We start from the raw sequence: 17,694 nt of genomic DNA, 5'->3' as shown, positions 1-17,694 counted from the left end.
CAAAACTACACAATGGGTTATCTGTGCTCTGCACACCACAGGTATTGAAACCCGGTTTCTAGCGTTGTAAGTCAGCAGTCTTACCGCTGTGCCACTGAGGAGCAAAATTACATGGTATAGAGAATACATGATATGTTCATATATTACGCATCAACTTCTATATGATTATGTTTGAATTCCTAACTATTACATATAAAATGTAAATAAGAAATACTTCGGAATGTGTGCGTTTATATGTCATTTGACATGACCAAAATATGACCGTCAAACATAACTATTTCCTGTTTTTCACTTCATGCGTCACATGCAATAAGTTGCAAGTTATCGTTTTATGCTAAATTATAAGTAGATAGTTCGTTTATCTATTTTGAAATAATATTGAGTTGCCGCCAAAAAGCATTTTTCTAATGTGTTTTACTTAATTAGATACGTATAACCTTTATTTGATTAAAAAATATATTTGTGACGAACGATATTTGATTATAAAATAATGACATTTTTTTCTTGAAATGAAATGCAATATTTATAATTAATTTCTCAAGAAAGTATGCTGCATACATAGATTATAACTTAAAGTTACCCCAGTAACTAAGGTAGCGAATTTTATACACCGTTCTAACTAAATTTATGCAGTCATGAAATATATATATATATACCTTATACACGTTTCTAAGTTCTAACTAGATTTATGCAGCCATCAAAATGTGTTTATATATTAGGGATTTATTTGCTCGTAACCCAATAATAAATCACTAGGTTCTGCCAGTTTAGGAGTCTTAGGATAACCTTAATTTATGCAAACAAAAGAACCGAAAAGATAATTTCATTATTGATTTTTTCCAAGGAATATACTAGAAAACTGAAATTTTATTAGACTGAATTTGTTTTCACAGAATTGTTGGAAAATATTTATAAACTTTCACAGTTTTTCTTTTTTGCACGAATATTAATAAGGTTTGAATAATGTAGTAACCTAATTAGTAAAATACTTAGATCTGTTGTATTATCCAAAACTGAAAAAAAGGTAAATAAAATTTTTATATTTATAATGCTTGAGAAAGAAACTTATATCACAAAGAATACACATATTAGTCATTTTTGTTTTGTTTTTGAATTTCGCGCAAACCTACACGATGGTTATCTGCGCTAGCCGTCCCTAATTTAGCAGTAAAAGACTAGAAGGAAGGCAGCTAGTCATCACCATCCACCGTCAACTCTTGGGCTACTCTTTAACCAACGAATAGTGGGATTGACCGTCACATTATAATTCCCTCACGACTGAAAGGGCAAGTATATTTGGTGGTACTGGGCTTCGAACTCGCAACCCTCAGATTGCCCTAACCACCTGGCAATGCCAGACCATTCATTGCTATTGGCTTTTGGAATTTTCCTCGTGCAAGGTTGCTAGGAACGGATGGAATTCTCCAAAATTGGTCTAATTCAGTGATAAATTTGTAGAATGAGCTTTACATTTCTCTCTAATCCAAAACCACTTTTGGTATTGAGAGGAAAAACTCCAAGTAATATATATGTATGTTGTATTAACAAGTTATACTTTCAAAAAATATGCTATAATCCAAAACCACATTTATATAAAAATAAAACAGTATAAGACAAAACAGATATGTTGTAACTTTTTGATGGAGACATTTTCTGTTTTATATTACCATCTTCTTAAATATTTATTCCCGTTTATCGAAAGATTAACATTAAAGGACTTGTGTAAATCATTAAGAATGTCACTTTAAAATAAACTTTATTAAATGTAGCTACATTTCTTTTGATGTTTAAAATTTTAAACTGAACCGTGTTCACGTGGATACTTCAATATGCAATGTAATATTCTAGACTTGATTTCGTTGTAAATTCTTAGCTGTTTTCATGTTTAAGACCAATTACAGTTTTCACTTCCACTACACGCAAAACTTTGTATAAAAATGGTAATTTAAGTTTACTCGAAACTTTCTGCTAATTAAATTTGAAAGTTTCAGAAATTCTAATAAAGACAAGTTTTTGAGGATTAAATATTAAAATGAATATGGTATCTAATAAGATTTTGTCTTTCGGATGTTTCATCTCGCCCTTGTAAATTAAGGACTGCAAAGTGAGAAAAGAGTAAACAACAACAACAACAAAGAAGAAATAAAAGGAAATAAAATATATAATGAAAGTGGCAAAATTATCTTAAATTGTAATTATGTAAGCATACTATCATTTTCAAGTCATTCAATTTAAGTTAAAATCCTTCTACAATTTTAGTATATTTATATAAAGTTTGTAATTTAACGGTTTTATACAGTTGTAAATATTCGGAATCAAAGCTTTATTAACACGGAAAATATTAAATATTGTTTTAGAATTTGACCTTTATCGTCCATAGTTATTTTTTAATATATATTTATATATATATATTAATATATTAATTTATATATTTATATATATATAAATTAATACTAACATTTTTCATATTTTTCTCTTGTGTTTGCGCAATGAGAAAAATGACAATACGTAACAGCAGCCTAAAACACACCTAAGATATTTTCTTTTCAAGAGAAGCCTCTATTTTATCATAGAAATACACGATTCTTCGAAAGCGCTTAAGCTTTCGATTAGTGTTTTAAAATTTCTAATAGGCTTACTTTGATCTTACTTATCTCAAATTGTCTGCCTACCTATTTTGTTTTCATTCTGCCTCACCATATGTATGATATTTCTAGATTATTTAAATAACGAAAGTATAAAATATAAAAAGGACAACGTCGTGCAATAAACTTTATTTAGAAATTTAGGCAAAACATATTTTACATTGCACAATAGAATACAAAAAAATTAAAAATAACCATATATGTTTCGGTAGCTTTCCGCTACCATCATCAGGAGTGAAAATTTTCGTGAACAGTGGGTTTTTATATAACTACGGTCGGACTCCTGATTATGGTAGCGGAAACTACCGAAAGATGTAGAGTCATTTTTGTTTAAAAAATATTGTGTAATGTTTCCGTTGTTTTGCCTATATTTTAAAATAATAACGACAGATATTGTTTGTTTTTGAATTTCGAGCAAAGCTACACGAGGGCTATTTCCGCAAGCCGTCCCTAATTTTGCAGTGTAAGACTAGAGGGAAGGCAGCTAGTCATCACCACCCATCGCCAACTCTTGGGCTACTCTTTTACCAACGAATAGTGGGATTGACCGTCACGTTATAACGCCCCCACGGCTGAAAGGGCGAGCATGTTTGGTGTGACGGGGATTGGAACCCGCGACCCTCAGATTGCGAGTCGAGCGCCCTAATCACCTGGCCATGTCGGGCCTGTAGTAACGAGAGATTAGAAATAGAAGAAAAAAAAAATATTCACGAGTTTGGTTTACATTTTCAGAATGTTTATACCAAAGTGTTAGTTCTAAAAACGGTGGAAAATATGTTGACTGTGTACTTATCAAGACAGCTTAGTCAAATTGTATATTTGTGGTTTTACTAATTGTAATATAAAAGTATGACAATCAGGATAACAATGATAAAAAATGCACGTAAATGTCGGTCAACATTTTAAATTTCTTATTCAGTTTATTAGTATGCTTATGTTTTTTTTAATTTTATGGATTTAATCTTAGATATACTGTCTTTAGTTTCTACAAACGCTCAAAAGGGTTTAATAAAACCATCAAAAGTATTTAATTTACGCGAACTAAAAACGAGTTACGACATTTTTGTTGATTTTATAATCGTCACAATAATTTTTCGATTAAAGTTGTAACATTAATTACTTACTCTTACAATAAAAACTCTAGAACCCGAGTGCTTCCGAAAGATGGACCTTTTTTATTCATGGGTAATCAGTTCGGGTTATAGGGTTTTCATCGTTTTATATTAAGACTGGAACTACTTACTCTTCATACTTGGTGGATATATTACTGATCTTGCTGTATGAAGTTCATAGAACATTCAATATATGAAGTTCATAGAACATTCAATATATGAAGTTCATAGAACATTCTAGGAAATGTCTATAGAAATAACTCAGAATAGAAACTCAGTTGTAATTGATGTTCTCTCTGTTTATAATGTTTTATCATATAATAACTGGAAGTAACAACTTAGATTTAACTTTACGCACACGTGGGTTAAACGATCAAATAAACGAAAGCGAGAATTCTGGTACAGATGTTTCTAATTTTCAAATACTAGCCGAAGGAAATGCAGCTAACCAGTAGTCGCCATCGCCACAAAGGCTTTTCGGGATCTTTGAATCAATAATGGTGTCGACTGTCACTTTTATAATGCATACAACGTTGAAAGCGTGCAATGTATCAGGCAGTATAGTGTTTCGAGCCCGCGATCCCTTAATCCACAGTCTAACACGCTAATCACCAGGCCACGTTCGGCTAGAATAAAATAATATGTATTTAGTACGATGTTACATTAGGTTTGGTTAACATTTTATACATTTTTATTTTGAAGTTAGAAAGTTTATGCATGTATATTTTAATGTTTCGATTTTTTTTCTCGTTCATACATTTTTTAAATGATTTTGATGAATATTTGTTTGTTATTAAACAGAAAGCTACAGAATGGGCTATATGTACTGTGCCCATCACTGTTTTGTTTGTTATTGAGCAGGAAGCTACAGAATGGGCTATATGTACTGTGCCCATCACTGGGATCGAAAACCAGTTTTTAGCGTTATAAAGCCTACAGACTTACCGCTGAGCCAATGGAGTGCTCTTAAAATGTAAATGTTTGTTGTAGGGCAGAAACAGTGTTGTAATATGTCTCATTTTGCATTACTATCGTCAGCTTAAAGGCAATTATACAGTTCATTGTAAGAATTACCGTATTCGTTATATTCGTGTGAATTGACATGTCTATGGCAAAACGTATTGATTAATATCTGTTCATAAAAATTCTGTGGGTTTTGTAACAAAGTTTTCTATTGCTAAGCCTCATAACTAAGAAATAAAATAATTACTTACATTAAGATATCTTTAAAAGCTTAAACATTGCAGAGCGAAATAAAGTAATAATTCAGAGAATCTGGTATTCACTAATAGTATCTTATTCATATCTACACACTATTACAACAATGAATGGCACATGTAACGTCTCATTCATATAAATCAACTATTACAGTAATGAATGGCACATGAAACGTCTCATTCATATAAATCAACTATTACAGTAATGAATGGCACATGAAACGTCTCATTCATATAAATCAACTATTATGGCGATAACTGACACGTGTAATGTCTCATTTATATAAACATATTATTACGAAGATGACTGATATGTGTAATGTCTCATTTGTATAAACATATTATTACAAAGATGACTGATACGTGTAATGTCTCATTTATATAAACATATTATTACGAAGATGACTGATATGTGTAATGTCTCATTTGTATAAACATATTATTACAAAGATGAGTAACACGTGAAATGTCTCACACAAGCTGAACTAAAACTTCGTTTCCTGAGGACAATGTTTTGAAAAGTACCTTAAGAAATGTTAGTTGGTTCAAATGTCTAGAAGTACATATCCAGTCTGACCAAAAAAGAACATATGAAACTTTTTTTTTTCCTAAAACATTTTGTTTCTTTTAAAGAATGATCACACTAATCTTTGTCTAATTCTGAATAATGAAGCTATACGTAAAACAATATCATAGTGTAATGACTGAATGAAATAAATCTAGACATAATTGATTAAAATGACGTTAATTGCAGTAATAATTATGACTGTGTGCCAAGAAGTGTAATTTATTGGAAATTATACACTGGTATAGGCTGGAATTAGCTTCATGTTTAGCTAAAAAAATTTAACCGATAAAGCTTTAATCTTTCAGTAAGACGTACGTTATAAAATAATTCAGTCATATTAGACTTAGTCTCGAACTTTCAACTCAACTTATGTAAACTTTTATGTACGGTTTTCTTAATATATTAAAGATAACCAAATATTGTATAATCACTAAAATCTGCTAAGTTTAAGTAAATTCAAAATTACTTGAAAATTGTGTAGGAAATTTAGAGGTAAAATTATTTTAAACGTATTAATTATTTAATACACTCCGACTTGTCATAGGACATTAGAGTTAAGCCTATTATATTTTAATACCGCAATTTTTATCTAGGATCTTAGTCATATCCTTTGCCAACGACGCGTTTCGCTCAATCCAGAGTTCATTGTATTCCGTGAAGGGTTGTACACTACGTCAGATCCATTTCCTCTGTCTAATACATGTTGTGAACCGGGCGTGGTCTAACAGTTAGAGGGATTGGATTTATATTCAAGGGTTTATGGTTTGTGATCCGTTACCGTGAAAACACATTCCATCCTTTGGGGCTGTTGGTACGGTATAAGAGTGACAGTCGACTATCTTTTCTCAGTTTGCTCCTGAAGAAGAAAGGTCCACCTTTCGAAAGCGCTCGGGTTATAGAGTTTTTATCATTTTATTTCTACTCGGTTAGAGTAGCCTAAGACTTAGCGGTAGGTGTTGTTTCCCTCTTATTTATCACTTTAAAATTAGGGACGGCAATTGAGAATAGACCATGAAAAACATTGTGTGAATTTCCGAAACAAACCTTCTCGGACAATACTACTGTTACGGCTTGTTTCCTTATTTTCGGGAAAGAGCCGTTGTTCATTAGGAAATAAATCCTGCGTACTAGAATGTTTATGATGGACAACAACATTTGAACTTTTAAAAACAACTTGAGAACATAAAACCTGTCATGAAAATATTTCAATCACCATCACAAATTCTGCAGTAGCTTGGATTATTGGAACAACGCAAGAAGGATCAAGTAATCATGTTATTGTTAGAGCAAGGTAAGATGGCTCAAGTAATCACGATATTGTTGGAACAAGGCAAGAAGGATCAAGTAATCATGTTATTGTTGGAACGAGGCAAAAAGGATCAAGTAATTACGTTATTGTTGGAACAAGGCAAGAAAGATCAAGTAATCATGTTAGTGTTGGAACAAGGCAAGAAAGATCAAGTAATCACGTTATTGTTGGAACAAGGCAAGAAAGATCAAATATTCATGTTAGTGTTGGAACAAGGCAAGAAAGATCAAGTAATCATGTTATTTTCTCTACATTTTTACTTTGATTTAAAAAGGGTGGATCAGTATTATTATGTAACCTGCGAATCTAGGAAGAAAACCAAATATTGTTCTGATCACTATTGTTTACCTAAGTAAAAGCAGCAGTAAAAGGAAAAAAAAAAAGATAAATATCGCCGTAAATGTAGAACCCAAAAAATCTAATTCGTTCTTGTCGACTTCAAATTAAGTTGCAGGCAATAAGAAAACCTTATTCCAGAATCTTTGAATGTTCTAAACTAGATCTTGAATTTTCCAATGAACTAGAAAGAAATGAAAAAAAAAACTAATCAAGAAATAACAATAATAAACTAATAATTGTTAATTTAGCTCTGGAATATCATTTGTTATCTACGACTTTCTTTTGTTTTTGAAACTGAATTATAGCTTCTTATACATTTATAGCCCTCTAGTAAAATAATATATGTTATTATTATTATCGTTTTTATTTATTTTTCCCTTCTGCTGTTTAGAGAGAAATGGTGGTATTGGAAGAGGCAGTGGAGCCTATCACATTGCACACAACGGAAAAGGTCGACCACTTAATGTCCCTGGGCTACAGCCTACTGTCTTTGGAACCTCTTCAGTGGTTCTGCCAATGGTCAGTTTTCTTGGTGTTGATACTTATGATACAATGGTATGTTTTAATAACAAACAACAAAAAAGTAAATAAACCTATAAGGTCACCAGTGTTATTCTTTAAAATGAGATAATACAAGTACTGAATGAACTTTCATGAATTCCATGAACCAAACGATTTTGGAATTTTTTTAAATCTCATTACACGTGACTTCTTAGTATCACGAAAGTGGACGATGTTTGTTAAAATTGTAATTATATCAGCTTGGATAAAACGTTCGTTAACGAACATTGCTCAGACTCTTTTGGCTTAAATTAAGCAAAATGCAAACCATTTATAGTTTCATTCGGCTTAAGTTATTAAAAGTATATCAATGCTGATTTCCTTAAAAAACATCACTTTTGTAAATCCTAATAAGTTATATCGTAACATGATATTCTACACCTTTGTATGCTTAATTAGTTTAATCTAATATTTTTTTGAAATAATAAGAGTAGTGTTTGATTACTTTCGCTCTAAGAAACATGCTGATTGTGCAATGAATCTTAAATATACGTATAGCACTAACATTCACGAAGTAAGATAATAAACTGACGTACAAGAAATAAATTATTTTTACTAAAGACAGCAATGTGTAAATTGTAGATTTGAAATTTTATGTAATTTTGAAGTCACTGAAAAATTTAATGAAATGATAACAGATATATGACGAACAAATGCTAGCATAATCTAAGCAACAAATATAAACATTATGATGAACTAGTATTACAAAATCGTACATCAGAAGAGCTGGTTTTTTTCATAAATAAAATGACTCAACAAACATAATCTTCCCATACAAATTATTTGCGGAAAGAATGAAGTTTACAAGGAAGCATGTTGACCAGTAAAAGCATATGTATCTGCTTCTGCAGCTAAAGAAGACAAACTATATTTCTATGGCCAACTCAAAGAGGCAATAATTCTGTGCCATAATAAACTTCATATAGGACATGTACATAACAGGATGAGAGCTGCGAAAAACTTGTAACAGGAACATGTGGTGCTAGAATCGAAATCGACATCGGTTTCTACTATCAACAAAGCAAAAGTAGTAACAAAAACACTGACTGACCGTCATTTTTGTCCCACAGACAACAAAAGAAGGGCTAAGATAATGTAGCAGCTACAGAATAATATTACTTCCAGTGTTAGCTTATTATTCAAACAATTTTACCAGAGAGTATAAAATATGAAATCAATAAAGAGCTCGCAGAATTTGGGAATATTGAAAGAAGTAGAAGATTATGGAATTTTATTTGCTGCTTAAGGATATTAACGGTGAAAAAAAAGTAAAATAAGGGTATTACTAACTTTTCTTTTTTTTTGAACCAGATTAAAAATTAATGCTACATTCATATAGCTCAGATTTATTCTTAGGATAATAATGATATAAAAAACAAACATTAATACCACAATTTTATAGTTCAAACAATAGTTTGATCGAGCTAGTCAATTCAGGGTTTAATTTCCTGACGAGAAGGATTTTTTGGAGCCAGAATAGCTAATTTTGAATTAATTACGGGAGTAAATAAAACTTTTTGATGAAGAAATTGAAAACTGTAATGAACTAATTGGTTAATTTAAGCGAAGATGTTACTTGAACGTGAGGTCTTTAACACTATAATCTCCGTTGAGGTTCATTTTATTTGAAGTTTTTTTTTATTATTTTTCTCATGCATCTACGGAAATCTATATGGATACCGTATAAGTTCTCGGAATTTCAATTTGTGGAAAAATTATAACAAGTATAAAATCACATTTATACAAACCTTTTACAAATGGTTGGGGATGTTAATTGTGATTCACTTGTCACTGAAATAAAGATTTCATTCGTTCAAATGAGGATCTCTTCTTAAAGTTGAGAATGCGACGAAACTTCCCATCAGCAGACGCTGTCTTTTGTTGGATTACACTTGACAGTCGTCAGACGAGGTTACTCAAGGAGGAGAGACAACGAGAGGGAGAGCTTCGTTAATTAACGCCCAGATAAAAACTCTTACACACGCCCGAAATCATTTTACTTGTTAGCTACCTGTCTATTCTACTTAGTAGCACTGTAGTACTCTGTGTTTCTTCTCATGATATCAAATACTAGCGTTCTGCTTAATAAGCACAAATATTTTTTGAATAAAATAATTTCTCTAAGTATATTTTGTATAATGTAGTTGCTAATGTCTCTGTCCTCTTTTGTAGTTCTAATATGAAACATTTTTCATTTCTTAATTTAAATGCATATCATAAACGGTTCAACTTTTCACTAAAAACGTTTTAAGTTGTTTTTTTTTAATTTGTAAGTAACTACATGTACCATCACAAGATTTAGGCTTAGTAAATGTTGGTGATACCTCTCGAGAGAAGGCATTTACATGATAGAAGTTACTGCACTATCCTAAAATCAGCAACTTTAAAAATGCTTAGGAATGGGATGCTAATGACTAAGATGTTGAAGGTACCTCTTGAATATTTTATTGGATCAGTCGTAAGATCAAACATGAAAAACTGAGAGCATAATTTTTATGCTTTGAAGAGGCTTTTCTAGTGACGAAAAAATTACTTTCAAAGGATTGCGTAATGTTTTAACAAAGAGATGCGTTGATTTTTATTATTGAAGGTAAAATACAAGGTTATTATTAATATTATCTTATATTTATCATATTTAATTTAAAACTATAAGAAATTTAAATAAAAGTATATTAAATAATACATATATGCAAAGAAAATGTGATATTTTTGTTATATTTACAGATGTGTATTAGGATAGTTTTATTTACAAGTAACGAGTTCTAATTTTCTTATCATCAGTTATAACCCACGTAGCTTAAGATGAGTATTTGGTTTAAGTGACATATCTATAAATTAATGTTTTTGTTCCTTCTGTCCATATTTTGATAATATCTATTATATGACACCAGGATAAACAGGAAATAACTTATGCGGAGCTTTCCATGCCCACTTCCCATGCTTCTGCTGTTATCAGACGTACTGACCGACCGATAGAATACGCACAGATCGACTTCTTTAAACAGGCAAGGCCATTGGGACTCCAGCCTGAGCACGAAGAAGATGAAAGCCACATAACAGCGGAAACCCCTTTAATGGAAGCGTTGTCAAGCATGGCCGGAAGGGTAGATACAACATCTCACAGTTCACTGACTTATATTTTCTTTCTTTCTATCACTCAGATATTTTTCGATATACATGCGCATCATCCCGTATCTGTGTTCGTCGCGGTTTTTATGAGCTGCACTAGACACGTGTTTCTGTTAAAATGACTAGCGTTGCAGAAGTTTTTTTATTGTTGATAAAAGGACGTTTAAGGATTAGAATTTCCTCTCTTTTATGCACCATTTGAACAACGTGGGACTACGCGATCGCTCACTTTGTACACAGATATAATAAGTGTTATTTACATTATGTAGCCTAAATGTTCTCTACAAATACATGCTCTTCCTTGAGGAGAGTAAATTATGTTGCTTATATTATTCAATATTTAATATATACAATAGTCGTATAGCATCATCAAAAGATAATTAGCATGAAGTGCGTAAAATTGGGACAGATATCTTACAAAAATCTATATAAATAGCTGTCTATTATATGTCCATGTAACTACTTTGCAGGGCTTGGATGGACCTTCACCAAAATTTATATGAAGATTCATTAGGTCCATGCGAGGGTACATAAAAATTTTCAGTTTTGTATTTTGTGTTTTGCGGCTTTTATGGGCGTTTTTGCGTTTTTTTACTACTACTTCTCGTCCTGTTGATGGATCTTCACGAAATCTGGCAGAAAGGTTTATTGGGTCCATGCGGGGGAACATGTAAACGTACTCGCCCATAAAAACTGCAAACCACAAAATATGAAACTTTTTTTTCTTTTCTTTTACAATTGCATATAAGGGAAGCAACTTTTCATGTCCTAAGATAACCTCTCATTAATCATGAATTTACATAACTTTCGTCCAGGGGACGGGCACTCCAGCTAGTATTAAATATTATACTTGATATATACTACTAAATTGTTAAGTAATTTTAACACTTAAAAACAGTTTCAAGTGGAAAGTAGAAAACTATGTTAAATGGCCGAAAATATTTTTCATTCATGTGACATTTGAGTGTCTAAGTCGGAACTTGGTAAAATGGGTTTGGTTTATTTTGTAATTCGCGCAAAGCTACACGATGGCTATCTGCGCTAGCCGTTCCTAGTTTAGTAACTAGAGGAAAGGCAACTAGTCATCACCACCCACCGCCACCTCTTGGGCTACTATTTTACCAACGAATAGTGGGATTGATCGTCACTTTATAACGCCCCCACGGATGAAAGGGCTAGCATGTTTGGTGGAACGGGGATTCGAACCCACGACCCTTAGATTGCGAGTCGAGCGCCCTAACCAGAACTCGATTTCAGCTTTTTGGTGTAATTCTACAATTTAATATTCGTCTGTTATGTAACATCAAAGGAAACGTATCTTGACTGAAGAAAACCAGATTTAAGTGGTTTTACTTTCCAAGTAAATGTCATATTTTAATAAAAGTGGTTTCCAATGTGGCAAACTGTTATTTTCCTTATCTATTTCAACCGTATTCGCAATAATATATACATCCTGAAGTATATTTACAGTCATTCATAATCTCTATCAAAAAGGTTTACCATGTTCTTATATCAATTATGCGCTATTGTTTCAATAATTTCCAAGATACGTAGCATTAAACATTTATAGTTATCTTTAAGTATTGTTGTGATGCTCAGAAATATATCTATTATTATACACTCTTTACTTTCACTCAGAAGTTCTTATCAATAATTGCGTACTCTTAAAAATTATTTTGCTAAACTTAATACACTTTTTAGGGTACCAATATATCTATTATTATACACTCTTTACTTTCACTCAGAAGTTCTTATCCATAATTGCGTATTCTTAAAAATTATTTTGCTAAACTTAATACACTTTTTAGGGTCCCAGTATATTTATCATTATAGACAGATTTACTAATTTGTCATTTTGGTAACATCTTATGATCTATCATGTATATTTCGACAGTATTCAGAATCATGTGCAGAACCTGAGGTATACGTAAGTTCATGTGCTCTATTAAAATTCCTTTCCATGTTCTTACCTTAATATTAACATCACACGTACGTGAAGCTGTTTCGAAATTACAAGGAGACGTTCAATTAACCTTTCACCTTATAATTATCCTTACGTATTTTAGCAATGCTCAGAAATATGGATAATAACGAAAATAACTATCGGTTATTATTACTATATCATTATTTTTAATTTAGCCCAAAGTTACAGAATGGGCTATATGTTAACCGCGGGGAATCGATCCACAGATTTAGTATTGCATTGTTATTAGAAAAACACACAGAATTCTATATCTTCTATAGAACTTTATAGACAGTTGATAAACATATATTCTTCTTTTCACGAATATGTTTCCCTCAAGATTGTAGCGTTTGGGATGTTTTCTTTATTTGATCTCTTTCTCTATTTATATATTTATACAGTCTTTCTTAACGTCTTGGATGAATAAATAATAATTGTGTAGATAATAACGAGTGGCTACAGTGTGGCAATAAAAATAATTTATATATATTTTTATTTCTTTTTTAATGTTTGGTTATTAACTATTTGTCAGGTATTAGATTTATCACCATTCAATAAGTGTCTGTGAGATAATATATAATTAAATATTTTTACTTACTCGCCACCAATGATTGCTGATGCCTTTATAGTACACATTGATAGTTAAAAATCTTGAAATAATTTGTTTGCAAAAAGCATGAAATTCAATGAAATAAAAATCTGGTAAAAAGAGTTGGAACTTACGAACGTGAACTTTATGTTTGATACTTTCACAAGCTATTTACTCAGTGATACTTTCACAGGCTATTTACTCAGTGAAAACAAATTCTATTATACTTGGACATTTTTGAAAATAAACGATGGTCTGTAGTTTCAGCATAATCTCGAAAAAAGCTTTTTATTATTAGACATACTTTTGATATTTATTTTTATGAAGGACTTATGGACTTATTTTCCCAAATGCTTAATATTTTATAGTTGGGCGTTATTTTCTAGTGAGAATTATATTTGCCCAATAAATATAAACTTTATGCTTATAAGATTGCCGTTTGTAAGAGTTAACGCGTAGAACTCGAAGATGGTAAATATTAAAGTGAAAATATGAAGTTCACGTGTTTCGTGTTAGTAAAGATAAAATAAATATGTTTTATTGTTCTTATGGGATGTCTCCTATCACGTTGTTATTATGGAATGTTTTTTATCATGTTGTTCTTATGTGATGTTTTTTATCATGTTGTTCTTGTGGCTTAACACAAAAAAAACATCCAATAAAAACAAAGTGATATAAAACATCCCATAAGAACAAAGTGATAAAAGACATGCCATAAGAACAACATGATAAAAACATCCCGTAAGAACAACGTGATAAAAACATCCCATAAGAACAACACAAAAAACATCCCATAAAAACAAAGTGATAAAAGACGTTCTTATGGGATGTCTTTTATCACGTGCTATTTTGTTGACGTATTAAAGAGAAAGCTATTTGAATATAAAATGTGACATAAGTATTTAATACAATGAAACATTTCATATTCTATAATGTAGCCGGAATTTTGTGTATTGACGCTTTTTACAAATACTATAGATAAGTAGCTTTTCAGTGGATTTTTAGTTGTTTTACCAGTAATAAAAGACAAATGTCCTCAATGTTATTATCTTCACATTACTATTATGCAGAAAAATACTAATAAGGTTGAGAAATATAGACAAAGTACATAACTGCCAAAAGCTAATATAATCTTTTCTGCTGAAACAAAATTACACAAACAAAGTTATGAGGAAAATATGTTGTGGATCTGATTTTCTCTTGTTTATCTGTGAGCTCACTAAGTAGTTTAACGTGATATGATAAGAGCATGTTACACTGGCACTTCAAATAAATGTCTTCAGCACATAAAGTGATATATACTAAACAACTGTTTTAGATAACTTAAACTAAATACTTTTTCTCATTCAAATTCCCACCATTCATTTAGTATTTCATATTGTACAAATTTGTATAATTAAGCTTGGAAATGAAACCTAATTTATTGTATTCATGCTGAAGAATACTAATCTTAAAAGAAACCATACGATTGCATTGAAGTTTGTAAAAGGAATTTATCTGTTCTCTTGTGTTTCAAAACGGTAATATGTTATTCAGCTTATGACGGATTTACTAACCAACATATATATAACAAAATATAATGAGTAAAACACAACAACAGTATTGTTATTCATTATCCTAAGTATGGTACAGTAAGTAAAGTTGAAAGATGAAAGCATTTCCTATAGTGTGAAATATACGAACTAGATTAACACCTTTATACTACCTTGATTATATACGAACTAGATTAACACCTTTATACTACCTTGATTATATACGAACTAGATTAACACCTTTATACTACCTTGATTATATACGAACTAGATTAACACCTTTATACTACCTTGATTATATACGAACTAGATTAACACCATTATACTACCTTGATTATATACGAACTAGATTAACACCTTTATACTACCTTGATTATATACGAACTAGATTAACACCATTATACTACCTTGATTATATACGAACTAAATTAACACCTTTATACTACCTTGATTATATACGAACTAGATTAACACCTTTATACTACCTTGATTATATACGAACTAGATTAACACCTTTATACTACCTTGATCATATACTAACTAGATTAACACCTTTATACTACCTTGATTATATACGAACTAGATTAACACCTTTATACTACCTTGATTATATACGAACTAGATTAACACCTTTATACTAGTTAGTTCTAAAATATTCGTATTTTCTGAATGTTAAAGCTAATCAGATAAATTTCTATGTGAATTTGTTAATGCAAATTGGACTACACTAGAGTTTCTGTACTTCCATTAACTGACAAAAAGAACTCGAAATTCATATCCATTCATCGTGTAAGTTCGTTGTTGAAAAGAAAAAAACATTTTACAAATTTGTTCACATAACATTATAAGTAATAATAAAAAAATATTTTTTACTAGAGTAGTCTAGTGTATACCACAGTGCAAAGTTTTTGGAAACGCATTGTGAATTCAAATGTTATATTCTTAATGTAAAAACAAAACAAAAATCAAAGGTACTAGCGCATTAATATTTCGCAAAATTCTTATTATAAGACTCTTACAGAAAACACTTATGTAAACATAGCTTTAAACCCTAGCCTTTTTTCCGAATTTTGTCTATAAAAGAGAATTCGTTTTCTTGTAAAGGAAATAAAAAACTAGTGTTACTTATTAGATACTAGTTAATAACAAAAAAAAAAAGAACGTAAATGCTTGTAGCGTGCAATTCAATATTTGTTTTGGTAGTTACACAAAACTACTTTATTGAAGATGTCAATCACATTGGAGGATAAAGTTCATTATGTTGAGAATAACCCAAAGTTCTTCTTGGCTTCCGTTTCAGTTTATATTCTATACACTAATATTAGTACTATATTATTACTATTATCATTAATTGCTAATATAATTCAATTTCTTTCAGTTGGAAAAATCAACATTTTATATGTAACATACTTTAACCGTGTAAACTTAATGTTACTATCAATTTTATATATTGTTACAAGAATGAAGAAATATTGTTCAAATGATGGTAGAATAATTGTTCAATTATTATTTCTAAACAATGTAATATGATTGATTAATAAATTTGCCCCCAAAAAATTAATATATTGCTTGTGTATATATGCTTTAGAGCAAGTGTTATTCATATAATCGAGAATAATGTAGAAATGAATTCAGACAAGATATCATTTTAAGGTGAGATAATTGTAACTAATACATGTGTTTATTTCAGCATCGAATTGCTAGTGTCAGTGATCGAAGCAAGATTTCCACTCCAGTGTGATGATAGCTCGCAAGGTTCCAAGTTCGCCTCCTGGAAAATCGGTGCCAAACAGTTAGTGTCATCTCTTGAAATCGAAAAAAAAATCAATGATTTCAATATTACGAGTTGTTAAGTGCCAGGTGGTCGTGAATGTGAATTATCCGAGTCTATGAATCGAACTATCATTCTTGGGTGCTTCGAATGAATCATTTTCATGGGTACTTAGTTTGTCTACAAAGTATTTGATTAGTTGAAAGCCGGTTTTGCTTTATCTGCTAGGCTCGAATTTTACAAAAGCAAAACCATATTAATATCGTGCTGAAAGTTTATATTTAAAGTGTGTTGTCAAATTCGTTCGGTCATGTCGTTGAAACTGTCAGTTTGAATAAGTATCATTTTCGTACAACTTGCTAGTTGTGCTGAAGAGCAAGTATTAGGACGTTAATCCTAATTATTTGTGATTCACTGAAGTAGCCTCAAGTAAAACTCACAGATAACAACATTCCCACGTTTCATTGTTTTAAATGAAGAGTATTTGTATTTCTGTAATGTAATCTTCTTAATGTATATCCAACATTAACTCCTCTTCTTTTGTTAAATGTATTCTTCGTGAATATGAAAATACATATGGAAAATCGATATATAATCGTCATAAAAAAATATTAACTGTTGGATTTAAAGATGTTCCAGGAATACCCTTTGCACAAAAAGGTATTAATTTATTATGAAGAATATTATTAATGCTATAAAATTTGTATTTCTACGTAATTAATTTTATGGTTATTTTAATTTAATTTTTCTTAAAATAAGATAAACTTTTTATTCTGTAATTACACATTATTACTTTTTTTTTGCCTATATCATTTATCAAATAAAACCAAGTTACACTAGCTAGTTATAAATATGTTTTAGAATGTTTATAATCATTTGACGACGATTCCCAGAATTAGGATTTACGTAGAATATTACAAGTTGTGTAAAATTATAAGTATTTATTCGATGACATTTGC

At 30.7% G+C, this 17,694-nt stretch overlaps 1 pseudogene; it reads left to right on the top strand.

Annotated features, from left to right (window-relative positions):
* Positions 1-17,455, top strand: part of LOC106462101 — a 169,365-nt pseudogene extending 151,910 nt beyond the window's left edge.
* The last annotated feature ends 239 nt before the right edge of the window (positions 17,456-17,694 follow it).

This window comes from Limulus polyphemus, unplaced genomic scaffold, assembly GCF_000517525.1.
Source record: "Limulus polyphemus unplaced genomic scaffold, Limulus_polyphemus-2.1.2 Scaffold1094, whole genome shotgun sequence".
Classification (NCBI taxonomy): domain Eukaryota; kingdom Metazoa; phylum Arthropoda; class Merostomata; order Xiphosura; family Limulidae; genus Limulus; species Limulus polyphemus.
Note: the sequence above shows the minus strand (reverse complement) of the source record. Positions and strands in the feature narration are given on the sequence as shown.